This window comes from Mastomys coucha, chromosome X (genome assembly GCF_008632895.1).
Source record: "Mastomys coucha isolate ucsf_1 chromosome X, UCSF_Mcou_1, whole genome shotgun sequence".
Classification (NCBI taxonomy): Eukaryota; Metazoa; Chordata; class Mammalia; order Rodentia; family Muridae; genus Mastomys; species Mastomys coucha.
The window spans coordinates 88,762,700-88,775,775 of NC_045030.1; the positions used below are offsets into that span (position 1 = coordinate 88,762,700).

The window sequence follows — 13,076 nt, forward strand, 5'->3', positions numbered from 1 at the left end:
TTTTTTTTGGGGGGGGAGGGATGGGAACCTCGGAAAGGAGATATTGTAAATAAAGAAAACATTTAATAAAAACAAATACAAGTAAACCTTTTAAAGTAAATAAATAAGTAATCTCAACTTTAAAATAATCTTAGGTTAATTATGAGTTAATTTGTATTTTAAATACTAATGTTTGAATTATGATATACTCGTAGAACAGGTTTTCTGAAGAAATGTACACCAAGAGAAAAACAAGATTAACATTTAAGATTTTTAAAAATGTAACCATTCTGAAGTTCTTGTTTGAGCTGTTGATCATACATATATATGATACCTTGAATATTCAACGGCAAATACCTTGAATATTCCACTATGGGAGAAAAATGTTGTTATTATTGTGTATAGACCATCCAAAACGTCCAAATCATTTTCTGTTCTCCTCACAAATTTGATAGATACTATAGTTAGAACGACTTATATTTTAAAACAATAGAAAAAAGCAGGGGAATTGTGTGATATCATTATAACAAATATTTTGACAAGAATTGAGAAATTATTTATGCCAGGTACCCAAAGATATTTCTAGAAGTAATGAAGCTAAGCTACTTAAGAGAGTTCCTTTGGTTTTTGTCTACTTTAAATTCCACTCTAGGAAAAAATATGTATATATGTATATATGTATATACTTTTGTTAGCACTGGGACCCATGACACAGCAATAGTACCCTATAATACTTCTCCATAGCCCTTGCATATTCTGCTTGGTTTTTTTTGTTTGTTTTTTTTAATGATGTTTACTTGAACTTAAAACATAAAGACTTTATTATCATTATTCTTTTAAACTTTGTTAGCTTAGTTATACAATTCAGGTGATACTATTTTAGTCTTAGGTTTGTTGAAAGTTTAAAACCTCAAGAATAATTTGGAAAATCAATCAGTAGTGCTTTATCTTTATAAGTTGCTGATGTTCACACCCTTTGTTTTGACCGAGGACAATAAACATTAAGTTGGCTAAATATATCACTAATGGCTAGATGCAAATATACTTACTGAATGGTTCACCCTCAAGGAAAACTTGTGCCTTTGACCTTTTCTTCCAATTACACATACTTTCATTTTATCCTATTCTTACTTCTATGTGTTATTAAAACCAGGGTAAGAGGCATGTGGCCCCACAACTACTACTTCTGAAACTTGATAATACATCTCTTTTATTTTTCCTAGTATAGCCTCAGACTAATGAGGAACAAGACTTATTTTTTCACTTGCAATTTAATACACAATGCCTAGGAAAGTCCTGTACCATAGTCAGGTCTCAATAAATGAAGTCAAGTAAATAAATACATCTTGTCCTCAGGTTTAAGTTCTTATGATATTTCTGTCTCACACATTTATAGTTAAGTCGGCATAAAATATTATTTTTGATATTGTAATTTTAAAATATTTCACCCTTTTCTGTCTACTCCACAAAACCTCTCATATACATCCTCCTGCTCTTCAGATTCATGTTTTTTTTAGTAATTCTCTCTCTCTCTCTCTCTCTCTCTCTCTCTCTCTCTCTCTCACACACACACACACACACACACACATATGTATATACACATTCATAAATATAACCTCTTCAGTCCATATAATGATAATTGTATGTATATTTTCAGGGCTGTTTGGCACAGGATAATTGATTGGGACAGACCAGGTCTCATGCTGTTTTGCCTGTAGTTCTATGTGTACAGTTGAAGCATTGTAGATTTTTTTTTCCAATCACATTTGACATGTCCATTGCTGAGTTCGATTCCTTTTAAAAATTATTTTTCACTCCAGAAATATTTTTCAATGCTATCACTATTTCACTCACATATCAGCATAACCCATGCTCCAGTCTCCCCTTTTTTCTACATAATTGAAAATATTCCTTCTACCAAGATAATATTTCCTTTCAAAGCCCACACTGACTCTTCTTTGTTCTTCAGATTATTTTATTCAATATTATCTTCAAGGTTAATCATCATCATTCCAATTGCTTTGTGGCTTCAGTGTAGAATTATTCTTTCATTTCAGCTGAACTATTTACTCTATTTTTCTTTTATAAATATTTTTAAGCATTTCCTAAATTTTATGCATTGATATCTTTCTATTTATTGGTCAGGATTTTAATAAGAGAAAAAGTGATTATGTACTCTACATATGATCAGGTATCAAACTCTCCTAAATGAATGTCAGCAAATGATATAAAATACTTCACTTATTTAAGTCTCAGAGTTTCTTTGGTATTAATTTATTTCTTAGAAGCATGCTCACTTATATTTAGATGGAGTCTGGACTGATATGCCAATACCTATCTCATGTTATATGGCAGCAACTTTTCATACATATTTTATCTGTAAATTTATCACAGGTTTTATCCTGTTAGGTGTACAAAATATTTCTTTTAAAATCAATGAGAATGGCAACAAAGCCTTTATTGTAATAAACATTTTAAATAGGATGACATTCATCTAGGAGTAATTAAAAGTTTGATTAATTCATTGGTTATGAAATGTCTCTAACTTTAATCGGACCCCTATTAAATGGTAAATATGAATTGTTATATCAATATTTTTAAACAGATTAGATTTTTTTGTCATTCCCACAGGCTACTTCTGAAATACACAACTAGCATGGAAATCATATGATGTACAACTGAGCTCTCCAGTTTTCAGCTTTGTCCTCCTATTATATTGCTTAAATATAGATCTCTCACCATACGTTTAGCATTTTGAGAAGGAATCGTGGAAAGCAGAAAGGGGAAAGAGTTAACAGGTGCTTACAAACTAAACATTGACACTAGTATGCCAAGCTACCCATCTTATAAAAACAAAAAGACATACACAACATGCAAAAATGTAGCACACTTCATGTCCTTGGCCATGAGGATTAAATCAAGCGTCAGTATGTGAACAAGGCGTGTGATGAAAGACAAACTAAATAACAAGCAAGCACTAAGGAAGTGAAAGGCACCAACGGTCACAGAAGCCTGAAAATTCTTTGTAACTACTTTAATAACCAGAAAGGCAGAGATTTATTAAGAAATAAGTCATTAGAAGGATACATGAAATAGAACGGTACTGAGAAGTGGAAAGACCAAGACAGGGACAGGGATGAACTCAGTACACTACAGGACCAATGAGAAGAAAAGGAGGAAAGAGCAGAAACAGGAGGGAGAAACAGACTAAGTACTGGTAATATCAAGCAAGCATCTAGATTTAATTGTAACTGAGGACAGTAAGAATCCTTCCCAACAAAGCCTTGTATACTCAGTCAATACATCTTAGTCTATTTTGAACTACTTATCTGCTACTTCACCATCAGAGGATAGGAATACAGAATATATGAGTTTAAAAAAAATCAACATTTAAAAAACAAGAGCTTTACTTCGTCAATTAAAAGCAAATATCTAATAATCTAATAAAGCAAGGTTATAGTGTTATCAAAACTCCTCTTAAAAATGTAAAAACCTAAAATTTGTAACTTAATACATTTAATTTTATTATGAGTGGCAGATTTTGTGTTTAATGTGCTATATATGTGATTGTGCTTGCATGAGCATATCCACGAGTAATATTACTACATCAAAATAAAAGTAAAAATTATGTAAAAATAAATTCATACGACTGTCATTCGGTTTATAGTTAGTTCAGCCAAGAGTTTATTCATTCAATTAATAATAGGTCATTTATTCTAGCATCTAGAGATATAGATCCTGTTCAACTGCTGGAACAATTTTTTTTACTAAGCTGTGCTACCTTTGTTCCTAAAATTCTTAGCCTAAGAGGAACAGATAGATCAACAACAATATTAAAATTTTACTGTAATTAATAACAATTATAATAATTAGACATAGTGTGCTATTTGGGTTGCTGTTTATGCCTTTGTGTATAACATTTTATTTAGTTCAGAAAAATCCTATGGCTCATATCTGATTATTGATACTCTCATTTTGTAGAGGACTATATGGAAGTTAATTGCAGTTAAATTACTTTTACAAGGTCACACAGATAATTACCATCAGCTCAAGAGTTGTGAATTACAACTGTTTTAGACATATATAATCCTTTATTGCTTTTGACTTTCATTTAAAGTTGGGATAGCTAATCTTTTTGTCCCTTTGGATTAGAAAGTAGTCTTACAAATGTCTATTCTTTTATAATTTTGGTAATATTTTAAGATAAAATAGCACAAATTTAATTGAACTTTAATCTTATGAATCTATATTAATATGGGATAGCAAGATGGCTTAATGGGTATAGGTACTCATGGCCAAATCTGATAAACCAGCATTTCATCCCCAGCCTCCACAGGGTAGAAGGAGAAAGCAGATTTTCATGAGATGTATTCTGAACTCCACATGTACACCATATTATGCATGCTCATGTGCCATACGTAAGTAAGCACACAAAATGAATAAACAAATATGAAGACAAATCTAGCATATAGCCAAATAATAATATTAAAATATATGATATTATTGGCACGTATATTTCATAAATGTATATACATTTTTTTATTTTCTAATTATTTTTAAATTTGTATGTATGTGTACATTCATGTGGAGGTTATAAATATAAAATCTAGTATGCATGGAGCCCAGAAATGAACGTTATCTCTTGGAACTAGAGCTGTAGGCACTAGGGAACTGCCAATATGTGTGCCGAGTGCTGAAGTTTGGTCCTCTGCAAGAGCAGCACATGCCCTTAATTATTGAAGTATTTCTCCAGCTCCTCTTTTACTATCTTTTTGGTAGTAAATTTTGAAAACCGTTTTATAATTTTTAAAAGTATGTTTTAGTGTAAGAGTTTAGAACAAGAAACCCCAAATATGGTGGTGGTTTGGCATGCTAAGTACTTATGGCTGAAAGAAACAGAAAGGTCTCAGGATCAAGGAGGACTTTGATTTTCCACCACTGTCTTTACTCCTGTCTCTCCCTTTCTCTTCACAGTGTGGCATACAAACTAAAACACATCTCAAAATCACTTCAATATATGTGCTTATCTTCTTAAGAGAACCAAAATACAAAAATGGAAATATTCCTGGGGATTTTTGTCTTCATTTCAGAAGTATATATTGTGTTAAACTTTGATTAAATGTGTTTTACATTCTCTTTTTAATCTGTTTCTTGTAAATGTAATGCCAATAATCTTTGTCACATGGAGAGGAGAAAATGATTGTTTTTAATCTACTTGGCAGGTACATCTTATATTTCAAAACATTAATGTTCTATATATTGTAAAAAACAACAAAGCTATTCATAAAACCTCACTATGTAGAATATGAGTATGCATATGTGCATATGAGAAATTTATAATGGAAGTCAAAATAAGAATTAGAGCTATAATTAGAACTATTTTCCTAATGATGTAAAATACCTGTAGGTATCTGTCTCAGTTACTTGTCCTGTTGTGACTTTTATCCAAGAAAGCACATAACGTACTGAGGTTGTTAGTGTGCTAAATTTGACTATGTGGTTCTTAAGTCTCCATAGCTAGGCTACAACAGGAATGTGGAAGAACTTTGACCTGGACAAGCTTAGAGATGCTGTAAGCAGAAGTTAATGGGATATTCTTATAGGATTTAAGAAAGTAATGATAAGAGAAATATGGGCCGTGAAGGCCCAGCTAGTGTGTTTTTAGAGAGAAATAAAGACTACCTGAACAGGGCTGGAAGGTATTTAGGTTATATTTTGGTAAAACCAATGAGGCTGCATTCTGTCTGTGTCTTATATCTTCAGTGAAGCTGAATACTGTAGCTATGAAATGATTTTCTTAGTGGAAAATAATTTTCAAGGTAAACTAGCATTCAGTCAGTAGCATAGTTAATCCTTGCCACTTGTACCACATCTACAGTGAAAATGAGCAATAAGTGGGGCAGAAGAATATAAAAAGTGTGCAGTTTCTTGAGAGAAAATATTTTCAACAAGCTTAAAGTTACAACTAAAATGTATACTGGAATAGAGGCTGTAAGTTTTAAAGAAAAACGTACTGCTTTACATTGAGACTACAGGAATGTTTCTCTGAAAGTAAGAAACTAGCCATGGTAAAAATGCAAATTTGTTTGAAAAGAGAGACTAAACTCAGAATGCCAAAGGGGTTCCCAATATTTGGAAGGGAACTGCCTAGGAATATATTTCGCCATGGTTATCATACAAAGACTGTTACAGCTTTGGAATCAAAAGGATCAAACTCCACCTTGAGCTGGCAGCAGAACTTGTTGACATCATTCACATGGAACCATATAGTCATAAAAGATCCAAGAGTGCTCACAGACTATTGCCCCACAGATTCAGAGAGCTTCTGAGGCTAGGTAATCCTTGGCTGAGTGCTGAGCATCTGTATTCATGAAAGGATAAAGGATACTGAGTAAAGCTGTAAGGGTGAAACTTAAGATGTGATGGAGATCCTAAGATTTTAGAGATGCCAAAACCATAGGATGATCAGGAAGGAAAGATTCTGGAACCACATTACAACTGAAGTGGGATAAGAGCGTGAGTTACAAACACTTAAATGAAGTTTTCAAAGAGGAGAGTAAGCAACTGTATTGGTTGCTTTTATTATTGCTGTAATAAAACACTTTGACAAAATTACTATCAAGAATAAAGGGCTTATGTACACATATATTCAAGAGTACAAGTCATAATGCTAGGAAAGATGTAGTGGAAAAAAGCTTACAGGCTGATGATATTGTATGCAGAGTCAGTCAAGAAGCAGAAGCAAATGAATCCTTAAGATCATTATCTTTTTCCTTTTTTATTTATTTATTTATGGTTTCATTGTTTCTTTTTTTCTTTTTTTATTAATTTATTTTTTATATTCCATATTCTATTTCCTCCCCCCTCCCCCAATCCACCCTCTGATTGTTCCATATCCTACACCTCCTCCCCACCTCCCACCCCACCTGACCTCTAAACTCCCTGGGGCCTCCAGCCTCTTGAGGGTTAGGTGCATCATCTCTGAATGTACACAGACCCAGCAGTCCTATACTGTGTGTGTGTTCGGGGACTCATATCAGCTGGTGTACACTGTTTGTTTTATGGTCTAGTGTTTGAGAGCTCTTGGGGGTCCAGATTAATTGAGACTGTTGTTCCTCCTACAGGGTTGCCCTTCTCAGTTTTTTCCTTTTTAAGCAGTCAAGAACTTCATGCTAAATAATGGTGCTACCTACCTTTAAGGTAAGTTATTTAACACCAATTTCCCTAATGTAGGTAATTTCTCATAACCATGCCAGAGGTTTATATCCTAAGTGACTCTAGATTATATCAAGATGGCAATCAAAATAAAAAGTAATAATGTCTATGTCCTAACCTTGAATTCATTGCAGACTTTCAGACATTAAGTGGTTCAAGAAAGTAAAGAAGTGGGCAGAAGAGATTGCTCAGCACCTAAGAGTACCAGCTGTTCTTCTAGAGGACCTGGGTTTAATTCTTGGCAGCCACATGATGGCTCAGGACTATCTGTAACTCCAGTTTGAGGTAGTTCCAGTTCCAACATCATCTTACAGATATACATACAGGCAAAACACCAATGCATGTGAAGTTAAAAATAAATAAATTTTAAAAAGAAACTAAAGAGGGAATATTTTATGCAGATGTTTCTGTGGAAAGCTGTTGTCTGTTTCCTTATAAAAGAATCATCACCCTCCATAGGAAAAGGGAATTTCTATGTGCCCCTTTGAAATCGATTGAATGTGTTCTTTGTAGTTGTAAAAATCAAGCTACAAACAAAACAAAACAACAACAAAACATACACAAAAATGAAACAAAAAAATAATTGGTGTACTATAGCACAATATAGATGAGCTTGTTTCAAAATGTGAACTATAAATGATGTGTGTGTGCTCTCACTGCAATGGATGTCTAAAAATTAATTTCCCCAGAATATCCCCATGTAAGTCTTGCTTGAAATTATATATCTATACTAACACTCAGTTAGACTCGGGCTTAGGTTCTAAAATCAAGAATCGATAAATGGGATCTCATACAATTGCAAAGATTCTGTAAGGCAAAGGACACTGTCTATAGGGAAAAAAGCAACCAACAGACTGGGAAAAGATCTTTACCAATCCTACATCGGCTAGAGGGCTAATACCCAATATATACAAAGAACTCAAGAAGTTAGACTCCAGAGAACCAAATAACCCTATTAAAAATGGGGAACAGAGCTAAACAGAGAATTCTCAACTGATGAATACCGAATGGCTGAGAAGCACCTAAAGAAATGTTCAACATCCTTAATCATAAGGAAAATTGATATCAAAACAACCCTGAGATTCCACCTCACAGCAGTCAGAATGGCTAAAATTAAAAACTTAGGTGACAGCAGATGCTGTCAAGGATGTGGAGAAAGAGGAATTCTCCTCCATTGTTGGTGGGAATACAAGCTGGTACAACCACTCTGGAAATCAGTTTGGGGGTTCCTCAGAAAATTGGACATAGTATTACCTGAGGACCCAGCTATACCACTCCTGGGCATATACCCAGAAGATCCTCCAACATGTAATGAGGACACATGCTCCATTATGTTTATAGCAGCCTTATTTATATTAGCCAGAAACTGAAAACAACCCAGATGTCCCTCAACAGAGGAATGGATACAGAAAATGTGGTACATTTGCACAATGGAATACTACTCAGCTATTAAAAACAACAACTTCATGAAATTCGCAAGTAAATGGATGGAACTTGAAAATATCATCCTGAGTGAGGTAACTTAGTCACAAAACAACAAATACAGTATGTACTCACTGATAAGAGGATATTAGCCCAAAGCTCTGAATACCCAAGATACAATTCACAGACAACATGAAGCTCAAAAGAAGGAAGACCAAAGTGTGGTGCTTCATTCCTTGTTAAAAAGGGGAACAAAATGGGAGCAAATATAGCAGGGACTAAGGAAAGGCCACCCAGAGACTGTTACACCTGAGGATTCATTCCAGATATAGTCACCAAACTCTGACACTATTGTGGATGCTAAAAAAATGCTTGCTGAAAGGAGCCTGATATAGTAGTCTCCTTAGAGGCCCTTAGAAATTCAGAGTCATATGTTTTTAGCTAACTATTGCACTAAGTGTGGGGTCCCTAATAGAGGAGTTAGAGAAGGAACTGAAGGAGCTGAAGGGGTTTGCAACCCCATAGGAAGAACAACAATATAAACCAACTCAAATCCCCAGAGCCCCCAGGGGCTAAACCACCAACTGAGGAGTATACTTAGCTCCAGCTGCATCTGTAGCACCTTGTCAGGCATCAGTGGGAGAGAGGTTCTTGGTCCTATGAAGGCTTGATAGATGCCTCAGTGTAGGGGAATGGAGGGTAGAAGGCAGGAGTGGGTGGAGGAATACCCTCATGGAAGCAGGTGGAGGGGGGGTGCCAAAGAGGGTTTCAGGGGTGGGGTAGGTGAAGCCGGGTAAGGGGATAACACTTGAAATATAAATAAATTTTTAAAAAATCAGGGTTTTGGATGGGAACTTTCCGACATTCAGTACTCATGACTTAGAATGGCCATTGTCACAGTTAGCTTTACAGATTAACAAAACCAGAGTCACCAGGACAAAGGCAACCTCAGTTAAGGAATTGCCTGGATTACATTGGTCTATAGTCATATCTGTGACACCTTTCCTTTTTGTTTTGTTTTGTTTTGTTCTGTTTTCCGAGACAGGTCTTCTCTGTATAGCCCTGGCTGTCCTGGAATTCACTTTGTAGACCAGGCTGGCCTCAAACTCAGAAATCCACCTGCCTCTGCCTCCCAAGTGCTGGGATTAAAGGCATGTGCAACCACTGCCTGGCTGATACAATTCCTTAATTGCTGTTTTGTAATGGTAGCTACTTGTGGATAGCCCTGGGGCAGTTTGTATTTTGATGCTAATTCAGCTTCCCCAGAGGGGTCACCTAGGACAACAGTGAATCATTTACTCAGGACTTTATGTGACCATTCTAATGAATAAAGAAACCAATCACTGGATGAGTAGGCAGGTCTTCTGGGGTTGGAGGCAGGAAGAGAAGAGGCAGGAGAGAAAGACTTTTGAACAGGGACTGCAGGAACACAAGGTATAGCCACAAGTGGCCCCTGGTTTAGATGGCAAATTTGGCAGGATTTGCCACCAGAGGATTTAGATTTAATAAAGTCGACAAGATTAGGATTCTACTTGTGCCCAGCAACTGAGTTACCATTATTCTGAACTAAGTTTGTGTGGTGTTTTGCTTCATGAGGTGGCTCAAATGGGTTCCAGAGAGAAAGGTGTGGCAGCAAAGCATGAGTTTGAAAGAAGTATACCCCAAAAAGCCATGGAAATTTTGAAGTGTGTGGTTGGCATGGTCGCAACCAATCAGTGGAAACTTAGTGAGCTGGGTGGAGAGATTTCAGAGCCCTGAATCAGAGAGCTTCCAGGAGATGAGAACAGGCTGGCCCTGCCCACCAGTGCCTGGTTGGTCAGCCTGCAGAGGCCAGCTAGCATAGCATGAATAGCATATCTTTCCTTTTTTTTTTTAAATTAGATATTTTCTTTATTTACATTTCAAATGTTTTCCCCTTTCTGGGTCTCCCCTTCATAAACCCGTAACCCATCCTCTCTCCCCCTGCCTCTATGAAGGGTGCTCCCATACCCACCCACACAATCCCATCTTCCTCCCCTGGCATTCTCCTACACTGGGAAATGGAACACCCTCAGCCCCAAGTGTCTCTCCTTCCACTGATGCTAACAAGGCCATCCTCTGCCATATATGCAGCCAGAGCCACGGCTCCCTCCATGTGTATTCTTTGGTTGATGGTCCAATCCCTGGGAGCTGGAGGGTGGTGTTAAAATTTCCTGCAACAGCGATCCTTTGAACACTTCTTTGCAATAAACTGTTTTATATTTTTACACAGTTAAATTCTTTCAGTTGGATGAGTTGTTATTGGTACTTAGCTTAGAACTGGAGAATATATCCACGTCTAATCACTTCAAAACTATGCAAAGTTTGTATTAATTTTATAGGTAGTAGGAGTAGGGAAAATTCTAACTTACACTGTCATTTTAAATTTCCTGTGAATGTGCATACATGCATATACATGTGTGTATGTGTGTGTGTGTGTGTGTGTGTGTGTGTGCTTGTATGTGTATATGTATGTGGTGGACAGTGGTGGTAGAAATCAATTAAAGTTGTCATTACTCAGGAGCTTTCCACCTTATTTTTGAGGCAGGATCTCTCACTAGGACCTGGCCCTTGCTGATTCCTTCTGTCTCCAGTCTTCTTGTTGCAGCAACAATAAATTGAAAATGTAATGTTATAAATTAATAATAATTAAACATCCTTTATATGATAGGACAATCAAAAATCAAGATCATAATCATGATTTTCTTAACTTTTTTCTTTTAGTGAAAATAGGTTTTTTTTCATAATAAATATATCTTGACTCTGGTTTTCCCTCCCTCTACTCCTATAAGTTCCTCTCCATCTCCCCCTTTTTACAGACTCATTCACTTTCTTTCTCTTATTAGGAAACAAACAGATTTCTAAGGGGTTATAAGAAAATAAAACAAAATAAAAAATGAGAAAAAAACCAAAAACCTAAAACTTTGGTCCTGAAAGAAAAACAAAGTGAAAAAGAGCCCAGAAGAAAGAACAAGAATCAGATTTTCTTGTAAACAAAAATCGCTAAACTGAGGAAACTCCAGACTGATTTCCAGAGTGGTTGGACCAGTTTGCAATCCCACCAGAAATGGAGGAGTGTACCTCTTTCTCCACATCCTTGCCTGAAGACTCAGCTATGCCACTGTTGAGCATATACCTAAAAAATGACCCATCATACAACAGGGGCAAATACTCTACTATGTTCATAGTGGCCTTATCTGTGCCAGAAGCTAGAAACAACCCAGATATCCCACAACAGAAGAATAGATACAGAAAATGTGGTTCATTTACACAATGGAGTACTACTCAGCTATTATGAACCAGGACATCGTGATTTTTTGCAGGCAAATGGATGGAACTAGAAATTATCATACTGAATAAGGTAACTCAGACCCAAAAGTACATGCATGGTATATAGTCACTAATAAGTGCATATTAGCCAAAAATGTATAGAATACCAAGAATACAATTCACAGAACTCCAGAAGGCTAACAAGCCAAAGGACCCAAGTGAGGATGCTTCAATCCCACTTGGAAGGGAGAAGAAAACAATCACAGGAAGCAGAGGGAGGGAGTGACCTGGGTGGGAGAGGTGAGTGGGAGGAGAAATGGGAATATGATCAGGAAGGTAGGGCAGGAGAGAAGCCCTGAGGGACAGAAGAATGAATGGAAATTTACAATCTTGGAGGGTGAGAGGTGGGGGACCTTATAAAAAGTACCAGAGACCTGGGAGGTAAGAGACTCTCAGGACTCAAAAGAAGGGGCTGAAATGCCTTACACTGGGGAGAGGGAACTTGTAGAGTCCACCTCCAGTAGAAAGACAGGGCATCAAGTGGAGGGATGGCATTGCCATCTCACAGTCGTAAATTCTGACCCATAATTGTTCCCACCTAAAAGAACTGCAAGGACAAAAATGGAGAAGAGACTGAGGTCCAGTGACCAGTCCAACTTGGGATTCATCTCAAGGGGAGGCTCCAAGGTCTGACACTATTACTGATTCTATGGTGTGCTTACAGACAGGAGCCTAGCATTGCTGTCCTCTGAGAGGCTCAACAATCAACTGACTGAGACCCAGGCAGATACACAGAACCATTGAACTGAAGTAAGGGACCCCTATGGTTGAATTAGGGAAAGCTGGAAGAAGCTGAGGAGGAGAACAATCCTATAGGAAGACCAGCCTTCTCAACTAATCCTGACCCCTGAGATCTCTCAGACACTGAGCCAACTAACCAGGTAACGTACTAAGGCTGGTCTGAGGCCCTTGACACTATACAGCAGAGGATTTCCTGGTCTGGCCTCAATGAGAGAAGAATCACCTAACCCTTGAGCAACTTGAGGCCCCAGGGAGTTGGGAGGCCTGGTGTGGTGGGGTGGAGAAGGAGACAGTGGAGAAGAGGAATGGGATGAGGAACTGTGGGAGGGCAGACCTGGAGGGGGGTAATGACTGGACTGTATAAAATAAAG

The 13,076-nt window shown here is 36.9% G+C and overlaps 1 protein-coding gene and 1 long non-coding RNA gene across 2 annotated transcripts in view; one reads left to right on the forward strand and one right to left on the reverse strand.

Annotated features, from left to right (window-relative positions):
- Il1rapl1 (interleukin 1 receptor accessory protein like 1) overlaps nucleotides 1-13,076 on the reverse strand; it is a 1,152,451-nt gene that overhangs the window by 626,066 nt on the left and 513,309 nt on the right. The gene's annotated exons all lie outside the window — the stretch shown is intronic.
- On the forward strand, nucleotides 7,136-7,594 carry LOC116086722. The gene is made up of 2 exons (XR_004117090.1): nucleotides 7,136-7,179; nucleotides 7,329-7,594. It is a non-coding gene; the product is annotated as an uncharacterized LOC116086722 (long non-coding RNA).